The following is an 11,152-nucleotide window of genomic DNA, read 5'->3' as shown; positions in this document are numbered from 1 at the left end:
CAAGCTATTTGAAAAGCTTGTCTGCTTTCATGAGCTGCTTGGCAGCTATTTTATAATTTGACATTATGTAAATTCTGTGTTTTCTCTTTTAAAACACATGAACCAACAATGGTTTAAGTGGAAATTTTATATTTCACTTTAAATGTTCGTTGATAATGTAAAAAAGTCTTTAAACCCTTTCTTCGGTGGTTGTAAGGCTTATACAGCATTGAGCTTGAACCTAAATTCACCAAATCAGGTTTTCTCTTGCAAGCCTAAGTTTTTGGATTAAACGTATGAACTTGGAATTATTTTTCTTTCTTGAGCATTTTTGTAGGTGGTGATGGGTGAAGACTTACGCATGAGAGTGATTTTCAGAATATCCATCAGATCTAAGTTAAGCCTGTCTCACAAAGTTTTCAATACTAAGACTACATGCTAATTAAACAGGTAGTCACACCAAATCACTTGGCAAACCACAAAAGTGTATATGTAAACAAATTATAAACTCAGGGAGCTTTTCTCAAGTTCAACTGCCTTATCTCTCATTTCCTTTTAAAGCTGTCGTTTTGCTTTATTTAACATTACTCTTCCCCTCCTAGTTCTTTCTCAGCTCCTGTCCTTAGCAGTAATAGCATCTGAGCAAGTACAAACTTTAAGACAGCAAGAAGACTCCCTTAGGGGTGTAGAATGTCTCATTGCTGTGAGAATTATGCGAGACTCTTAAGAGAGGTCTTGTGCATCGGGGGGCAGACTGAGAATGAGGAGGCTGGGAGTGTTATTTGACGTTATAGTCTGAGCTCTATGAACTAAAATGTTTGCTCCCTTTCTTAAATGCTGTAATTAATAGAGTAAAAGAATTAGCTAAGTATGAACCAAAATTAAATGTTTGAAAAGTTGAAACAAAATTTTTTCCTATTTAAACTAAGTCATTGTCAGGCACTCAAACAAAGTCATGAATCCCACTAATTCTAATGCATTTCATGGGGCTAGAGCTCATGTTTGAGAAGGGGGAACTGGTCTACGCTGTGTACATATTATGCAAATGCATAAATTAGCAACATTTTGAGATTAAGTGTGAGGTGTGCAGAACATTATGTCAACTAATCAAGTATGCAGATTGTTTAAATAAAATTGAATTTAAAGTTTTTTTTTTTTAAACATCATGTTTAGGGGTGCCTGTGGCTTAGCTGCTTAGGTGTCCAACTCTTGATTTTGGCTCGGGTCATGATCTCAGGGTCATGAGATCGAGCCCTGCATCAGGCTCTGCGCTCAGTGGGGAGTCTGCTTGAGATTCTCTCCCCCTTTGCCTCTCCCCCTGCTCAAACTTAGGCTCACTCTTTTTTTTTTTTTTTAGATTTTATTTATCTATTTGACAGACACAGCGAGAGAGGGAACACAAGCAGAGGGAGAGGGAGAGACAGAGGGAGAAGCAGGCTTCCCGCTGAGCAGGGAGCCTGACACAGGACTTGATCCCAGGACCCTGGGATCATGACCTGAGCCGAAGGCAGACACTTAACGACTGAGCCACCAAGGTACCCTCACTCTTTCTCAAATAAATAAATAAACTATATTATTGAGTAAAATAGGGTTACAAGGAGCACTAGGTATTTATACTTAATTGGAAGACTCTTTTTTTTATTGAGCAAATTATAGTTTATTGAAAGACTTGTAGAATTTTGTAATACTAAGAATGGTTAGTAAGCATTCTGGTTTAGGTGTTCTTTATTGCTAACTGATTTTTTTATATATTATTTCAGGCACCTCAAACATAATCCTTAGAGTAGTCACTGTTAAAATATAGAAGCTTGAGACTTTTGATACTCTTCAAATTTTCCTAAAGTAAGAAAAATTCAGCTGGGTTTTTTTTGCACTCTTGTAATATGAAGATTTCCTTTATTGCCTTATACTAACTACACATAAAGGTTTTTACCATCTCTACTGACATTATCTCCCTAATCTTTCATAAGTTTAAAAACTGGTGAAGAGAAGTAAAAGAGGTAATTGGAAGACTCTTATCTAAGCCAAAACCTGTGTTGTTAATGATTTCTCTGATCCCAAGTTATTGTAGTGTTTTAGTTTCTTGAATATATTTTTAGAAATATATATTGCTAAATTTTAAAAATTGAGATATATAGCTGACATATAACATTATATTAGTTCCAGGTGTACAACGTAATTTGATATTTGTATACATTGTGAAATGTTCACAATAAGTCAAGTGAATATCCATCACCACACAGTTACAAATTTTTTTCTTGTGATGGGAACTTTTAAGATTTGCTCTCCCAGCAACTTTCAAACATACAACATAGTATTCACCATGCTGTACATTACATACCTAGGACTTAATTATTTTAGAGCTGGGACTTTGTACCTTTTGATCCCCTTTACCCATTTTCTCCACGCCCTGACCTCTACCTCTGACAAACACCAATCTGTTTTCTGTATGAGTTCAGGGTCTTTTTTAGATTCTGTATATAAGTGATTTCATGTGGTATTTGTCTTTCTCTGTCTGATTTATTTTACTTAGCATAATGCCCTCAGGTTCCATCCATGTTGTCGCAAATGGCAAGATTTCCTTCTTCCTGAATAACAATTCCACTGTATGTGTATACGTGTGTGTGTGCATGACATCTTCATGTACTTATCCATCGATGGACACTTAGGCTGCTTCCATATCTTGGCTATTATAATAATGCTGCAAGAAAAGTTTCACACAGTAACTAGTTACATTTTCTTTTTTTTTTTTTAAAGATTTTATTTATTTATTTGACAGAGAGATACAGTGAGAGAGGGAACACAGCAGGGGGAGCGGGAGAGGGAGAAGCAGGCTTCCCGCGGAGCAGGGAGCCCGATGTGGGGCTTGATCCCAGGACCTGGAATCATGACCTGAGCTGAAGGCAGACGCTTAACAAAGCCACCCAGGCGCCCCAACTAGTTATATTTTCAAGTGATATGTTTAATATGTTTTCAACTTCAGACATATTTGTGGGCAAAGTACTTCTATATTTAAAGCTATAAGTATGACCATTAACCTGAAAAAAATTATTTTCCCACATTTCCAGACTTGTTTGACACCTAGTATTCTAGTACTGGATACATACATATTGCTACCTGGGGAACTTTCTACCATTGACCTCATTCTTTTCCTAGATAACCTCAACCCCAGAACATGATTTTGGCAAGAAGAAAACCAAAATATTATTTACACTCAGCTCAAACTTGATCTTAGAATCCCCAGATTCCATTTTTTAAAATCTGAACTCTACACATTTGTCTAGTTGTCAAAAGTGTCTGAAATAGTCATATATAATGTAAGCAGAATATCTTTTTTTACGCTCACCTTCCCTCTAGAATGTTACATTTGGATGTATTTTTACTTTTCATTTTCCCCCCTTTTAACAGGAACACTCAACACTCTCTTTGTTTAGTGTTATACTCAGACATTAGGTTGATTTTTTTCCAGTATGAAGATAGGTTATTTTTTATATAGTACTACTTCTTTAAAACAAAACAAAACAAAACAAAAAACGGGGGCCTGGTGGCTCAGTCAGTTAAGCGTCTGCCTTCGGCTCAGGTCATGATCTCAGGGTCCTGGGATCAAGCCCCGCATTGGGCTCCCTGCTCAGCGGGAAGCCTGTTCTCCCTCTGAAACTCCCCTCTCTTGTGCTCTCTCTCATTCTCTCTCTCAAATAAGTAAATAAAATCTTTAAAAAAAAAAACACATATAACATACAAAAAATTTTAATGAAAATATTACCTGAAATCTCATTTTTCTGAGAAAACCAGCATTAACATCAGCCACTGGGGGAAATAGAATGCAAGAGGCATTGATGAACAAATGAGTTGTAAACATGTTCATAAATCTGAATTTATGTTGGGTGTAAGTAATTTAAGGATTAATTTGGGAGAAGGCTAGAAATAAGGTGAAATGAATATTCTAGATAACATTAGAATAAGTGGTCGGAATCAGGGTTACAGTGTTATAAATTTGTGTTCTGGGAGAGGATAGATATTAACTTTATACCTTGTTGAATATGCATGATAAAAACTGAAGGCTATCCACTAAAAGAAACAGACTGTCACAAGTCACTGGAGAGAAAAAAAGGGAATAAAAACTATAAATCCAGTAGAACACAGGAAAGGAAAACTAAAGCAACAAGGAAAAAGCATGGTAAATACAAAGGAAAAATAAAACTCAGGAATGTGTCCAAGTATATCACTAATCACAATAAAGGCAAATGGATTAAATCACTATCCTGAGGAATAATAATGCCTGCATTATATTTAGGTATACTTTTTTAACATGTCAAAAGCACTTTATAACTTACATTGCAAAAGGGAGATAATCTCCAAAAACAAAGGCTGATACTTTTTTGAGAAAAGAAGGAAGAAAGAAGGTAAATTGGTGATATGACTAATTTATTTCATGAACTAACGCTATCTCTTATTTTTTTAAAAAAATGTTTTCCGGGCGCCTGGGTGACTCAGTTGGTTAAGCGTCCAACTCTTGGTTTCAGCTCAGGTCATGATCTCAGGGTCTTGAAATCAAGCCACGTGTGGGGTTCCCCATTGGGCACAGAGCCTGCATAAGATTTTCTCTTCCCACCTAGTGCACACACCTCTCCCCACCTAGTGCACACACTCTCTCTCTAAAAAAAAAAAAACAAAGTTCAAATAATTTTTTCAAGTCTAGAAATTAATTATAACTAGTAAAGCAGTAAGCGTGCTTAATCAGTGTAAGAGTTATCACTTTACGTTGGGCAGAGAAAGCATTAATTTAGTCTGTTTTGAGCAAGGCTCTCCATCACACAGCAGTGGTACAAATATCTTTAAAGTCAGAGTGACTGTTTCTGGGTTCTCTGTCTTCACTGCATTTTAATCAAGAGGGAGAAGGAGATACTTTTTATTCCTCCTCCTTTTGTCTTAACAAAAGAGAGGCCTAAATATCCATACTTTTCCAAAGCAGAGGCTAGCAGATTGTTTTTTAAAATCCAAATATAAGCTGCATGCAAGATTGAAGCCAAATCATCCAGAAAGGATAGAAAATAAAGGAGTGGTACAAGATCCACTAATCAAATAATAGGAAGCTGATGTATCAATATTAATTGCCATAGATCAAGGGTGGTAAACTTTCCCTGTAAAGGGCCAGATATCAGTTACCTTGCTTTGTGGGCAATACAATCTGTTACAACTATTCTGTTGCTGTAGCATGAAAGCAGCCATAGACACACAAACAGATGAGTGTGGTTGTATTCTAATAAAACTATATACAAAAACAGGCAGAAAAACAGATTTTTTCCTCGGGTGTAAATTGCCTACCCCTGTTCTAACTGTATACTGATAACACAGCAGTGAGCAAAAAACGCAAGATACCAGCACTTTACTCAACAATAAACAAATAAATGATCATCTTAGGTATTGACCGGTAAAACACTCTTTAAAACCTGTGAGGACATTCAATGTGATAGGAAACCTAAGATGGAGTGGCAAAGGAAGTCCTCTGAGAAGAGACCTTTAAGCCAAGACCTGCATGCAGTGAAGGAAGGAGCATTGGAAAGATCCTGCAAGGATCCTGAGGCAAGAGTGAGTCTGGCCTGTTGAGAACCAGCAAGAATTCCAGTGTGGCTGGAGGAGAGATGTGGAGATGAGTTTTGTGCATTAGATAGGTTTCCAGAGTATGTGACATTGCATTCTAAATGTGATGGGAAGGTTGTGAAGATTTTGAGCAGAAGACTGGTATAGTCTGATTTACTTTTGAAAAGTTCTCCCTGGCTGTGTGTGGGGGATAGATAGTAGGGATGGCAAGATGGCAAATAGGGAGACCAGTTAAGAGGCAGTTGTTCCAGAGTCCAGACAACAGATGATGGTGCTTTGGACTAGGGTGTTGGGAGTGGAGATGCTCTTCTAGTGGCTAGACTGTGTCAGCCAGAGCAGCCTTGGAAGTCATGTGTTGAAGAGGGCAGAGCCACTATAGTCTGGATCATTGCTATGGTCTGAACTTTTGTGTTCTCCTCAAATTCATATGTTCAAAACTTCATGCCCAAGGTGATGGTATTAGGAGGTGAGGCCTTTGGGAGATGATTAGGTCATCAGGGCAGACTTCATGATTGGGATTAGTACCCTTGCAAAAGAGGTCCCACAGAGCTCACTAGCCCCTTCTGCCATGTGATGGTACAAGAAGTCTGCCAGCCTGAAGAGGTCCCTCTCCTGACCATGCTGGCACCCTGATCTCAGACTTTTCAGCCTTCAGAAGTATGAGAAACTTCTGTTCTTTGTAGGCTACCCAGTCTATGGCATTTTGTTATAGCAGCCTTAATGGACTAAGTCACTGAATGACCACATGGGAGAGAGCTGCACACCAACATGGACCACCTACCCTGTACTGTGAAATAAGGAAGAGGAGGGAACTCCTATTTTGCTTGAGCCAATGCATTGGGAAGTCTATTTGTTACAGCAGTTTAATCCCCTATAACTAACACGGGTTGTCACTGAAGTACACACGTACCCTGGAGATATTGCAGGTTCAGTTCCAGACTGCTGCAATAAAGCAAGTCAAATTTTTTTGGTTTTCCAGTGCATTTAAAAGTTATAAGCCCAGGGGTGCCTGGGTGGCTCAGTTGGTTAAGTGTCTGACTTTGGCTCAGGTCATGATCCTGGGGTCCTGGGATCGAGTCCTGCATTGGGCTCCTTGCTCAGCGGGGAGCCTGCTTCTCCCTCTGCCTGCCACTCCCCCTGCTTGTGCTCTCTCTCTGACAAATAAAAAAGAATGGAGGCTGAAAGATCACATATAAAATCTTAAAAAAATGTTATAAGCCTGTATATGTATGTATATACTATATATACTGTATGTATATGTATTGTATATACTACATGTATGTGTATGTATGTACTGTATATACTGTATGTATATGTGTTATATTACATGTATATGTATGTATATACTGTGGTCTGTATAAGTGTGCAATACCATTATGTTTAAAAACACTATGTACATACCTTAATTGAAAAAATACTTTCTGGCTAAAAAATGCTAATTATCATCTGAGCTTTCAGCAAGTGGTAATCACTGATCATAGATCACAATAACAAATATAAAAATGAGAAAGTTTGAAATTTCGAGAATTACCAAAATGTGACAGAGACCTGAATTGTGCAGGGGATAATTGGGGGCCATTTTAGAGGCTGCCTACACACTGAACATTACAATTTCTGGGGCAGAGGGAAAAGAAACATGACAAATTGTGCATTGGCTCCTAAAAGATTCCTTTGGAAGTGGCATACAGTACTTCTGCTCATATTTTGTGGCCAAACAGTTTGCACTGTCATCACTAACTTCCAAGGGATGGGAAATTGCAGTCCTACCATGTACTGGAAAGAGGAGGGAACCCAGAACATTTGTGAACAGGGCCGACTACCAGAGTCACAGGTGCAGAACATGACGTTAACTGGGATTTGTCCTTTAGTTCAGGATGGAAACTAGGATTAAGAGGTGAGGCATTCAGCACCCCACAATGTAAAAAGAGCCATAAATAACTGGGGGCCAGACAACCTCTCCATTTCCAGGACTTACTAAAAGGTGACCAAACAGGCTTCTCCATCCTCCACCATTTCCCCAGACCTGTTCTGACAACCCCCACCACCTGAAATAACTTCAAGACTAGTTGGCGGGTGGGGATGGAAACCAGCAGCCATGAATCAGCCTTGGGAGAGAATGCCCCCCGGGGTTTGCTCCAAAAATCAAGTGAGGATTCTAAGAGATGCCCTCGTGGAGATGGAGGCTGCTTACAAGGAGGAGGTAGGAAACCTGTACAGAAACAGGAGGGAGGAAGGGCGGCCAAATGGATATCACATTAAGTGTCCTGACGGGACGGGGGAGAGGCCCGGGGTTTGGCGGGGTCACCTTGGGCTGGGGCTACGCATCAGAGAACTGTGCGAGAGGGAGGGCCGCACACTCAGGCCCCAGGAGACCCTATCTGAGAACGCCTGCTGGCCCAGAGGAGCCAGTGCGATGACATTCCAGAAAGGACCACCGGCCAAATAAGAGGAACCGGTCCCTGCCCGTCTCTTAGCCCCAACCCCTAAGAAGCCAGACTCCCAAGTGCGAGGCTCGGGCTCGGAGCTCTGCCGTGCGGCGCAAGCTTCCACATTGGAAGGAGGGAGAACGTCCTCCCACTGAGGATCCCAGGAACTGAAATTAAAAAGTGACTTTCCTACCCACCGGCAGATCTGGCAGAGGAACCTCTGCACGCCGCGGGGCCAGGTTGCTCACCCGGCAGCCGGGGGGCACTGAGGCGGCGCGCCGCGGGGTCTTGTGGGCGGTGCCGCGGGCTCCCCGCGCGCAGGCGCAGTGCTGCCGGGCGGCGGGCTTAGTCCCAGCCACCGAGCTCTTCGCAGCGCCAGCAGTCACTCGCGGAGAGATTGGGGCTTACAGGGGCACTCGGGGTCAGCGGAACGATGGAGATCAGAACGCCGGAGTGCGGGTGCGATGGAGGGACTTGAACCCCCAAATCTGGGGCCCCGGGGGCGATGGTCTCGAAAAGAGTGTGACGCCGAGATTTGACTGTAGAGGGTGGGAACCTTTCAGGTTCTCTAAAGCACTCACCTCACGATGCTCTGCTCATCTCCGACGGGGGTTAGTGGCATCTGCCTCCGAGTGGCTCGTGGATCCCTTTCTCTTTCCGACTCCAGGCTTGGCTCCGCAGCCCTGTGACCGGCTGCTCCGGCTCTGAGCGCCTCCCAGGTCGGGGCCGCGATCCTGTGTCTCCCCTCCCAGAGCAGTGTGGCCCCGGGGGCATCCAACCTTTGGTGCCTCAGGTTTCTCCCTCAAGTGTTTGGTCGCCTGCGTTGCCGTTCTTCTGTCCAGAGGTCCCTAGCCCGAGTTCCTCCGGGTATGTATCCTGAGAGGTGCTTAGCGGAGCTTTGAGCCCGGCTGGGTTTTCGAAGACTTGTTGGGGGGAGGGGGCCGGATAGAGATTTGGAGCCCAGGAGAAAGTTGCCAGCCAAGGACATGCTGTTCCTGAGCCAGTGGGAACAGGCCATGCTCTAATGAATGAAGGCTGCAGCAACACAGGCAGCTGGAACCCATTCTTGAGGGGACACACCTGTGACCTGAGGCCTGCCAACACTGAGCCAAGGCTGGGGTGTGGAGGAGGACGGGATTGTGGAGCTGGGGGGCTGCAGAGGTTACTTAGCTAGGCTTGGGTCACGTCACCACTTTCAGAGACCAGGGAGAGACTGTCGAGGTTTGACTCAGAACAGAGGAAGGACAACTTAACTGAGATGGTGAACAATCTGTAGCATGGAGAAAAGAAGGCAACATAGGGCAGGGGGGTTGAGGGAATGGTTCAGACAAGGCAGAACAATGGCCACACTCTCTGGGAGCTGCAAGGAAGGCTTGGTGTCTCATGGCTCCTTCCTCCTCCAGCTCTGCCTCCTTAACTCCCTGACCTTGCCTAGGAGGGAGAAGAGATGACCACTTCCCAGGTAAGATGCAGTTTTCCTTTTTCAGTCCAGACTCTTGAGGAAAAACATAAGTTCCTCTTTCTTCCTTAGGAAAGGAGAAGGAAATATTCATGGAGCACTTACTGCATGCTAGATACACTCAACATTGACTTTTAGTTCTCACAATAGGTGTGAGAAGTGGGTATTATTCCCGTTTTACAGATGTAGCAACTGCCTCAGTGAGGTTTAGAGACTTGTCAAGTTCGCCAAGCTATTAAATGGGGAAGTCAGGATTCATCTCTAGGTCCCTTGCCTCTGCTGTACACGTTGTCAATGGACAAGTCTTCTTATCCATGGACTGGGCATAAATTGTCCACATCCAAAGGGCTGGGTCTAATCTGTGAAATGAGGGACTCCAAAGAGAATGCTACCTTCAGGCCTGATGCCCTCCTTTAAGTTTGTTCTCTACCTGACATGTTGCTCCTTCATTTATGAGTTGTGATGCTCTTTTTATTTGTAAGAGTAAGACAAATTGACTTAGATACACTTCTTCGAAATATGTGATTTCTTTGGGGGAGATTAATATATACATGTGTAAAATAGTGATTACTCATGTATCCATTAATTAAAATGAAAGAAGCCATATTTAAGTATCAATCTGAGGATTGAAGTCAGTGGTATCAGTGCTAGAGAAGGGTGATTGAGGAAGACTTCCTAAAGTAAGTGAGCTTTTGTTTCTTAAAGAGAAGATTTGAGTATATGAACTTCCATACCTCTTTCAAGTCTTTACTTTTTTTATTGTTGATAATTGTTTTATGGCCTAATAGGTGATCAATTTTTACAATGTTTCATGTGTGCTTGAGTACAATATGTATTCTCTAATGGTAGGTGCCAACATCTATAGGTGCCCATTTATTTTTGTTTGTTTGACCCATCAGTAATTGAGGAAAAAAAATGTGTGAAATTTCTTTGAGTAGTAGATATGTCAGTTTCTCTCTACAGTACTTACATTGTTTAAAAAGATGTAATTTGTGGATGTTTTAAGAGGTATATACAAGTTTAGAGTTGTATCTTCATGGAGAATTGAATTTTTTATCTCTATGCACTGACCTTTTATTTCACTAGTGATGCTTTTCATCTAGAAATTTACTTTGTTTGATATTACTATAGCTATTCCAGCTTTCTTTTGGTTATTATCTTTTTCCATACTTTTATTTCAACCTTTTCATGGCCTTATGCTTTAGGTATATCTCTTGTTAACAATTTAAAGCTGAAAAAAAAAAAAACAATTTAAAGCTGAATTCTCCCTCCTCCCCCCTCATCTCTGCCTTTTAACTGGCAGGTTTAGTCTATTTGCTTTTAGTGTAGTTATTGGTATATTTGCTGTGTTTACACTATCTTACCTTTTTTTTTAAGTAGGCCCCACACCCAGTGTGGAGCCCAACGTGGGGCTTGAACTCACAACCTTGAGATCAAGACCCAAGCTGATATCAAGAGTCGGACACTTAACTGACTGAGCCACCCAGGTGCCCCTATACTTACATTTTAATTTTATTTGTCCATTTTTCTGTTTTTTCCCTCCTTTCTTACCTTTTGGTTTTTGTATATTGTTTTTTAAGTGGCTAGGGTTTTTTTGTTTTTGTTTTTTTTTTTTACCCCTCTCTATTTGTTTTAAATTTAAAACCTATATCTATTCTTTGGGTGGTTATCCTTGAAATTTTATGAT

The sequence above is a fragment of the Halichoerus grypus genome, chromosome 5, assembly GCF_964656455.1.
Source record: "Halichoerus grypus chromosome 5, mHalGry1.hap1.1, whole genome shotgun sequence".
In the NCBI taxonomy this organism is placed as follows: Eukaryota; Metazoa; Chordata; class Mammalia; order Carnivora; family Phocidae; genus Halichoerus; species Halichoerus grypus.
The sequence above is the reverse complement of the archived record's forward strand: the minus strand, read 5'-3'. Positions refer to the sequence as shown.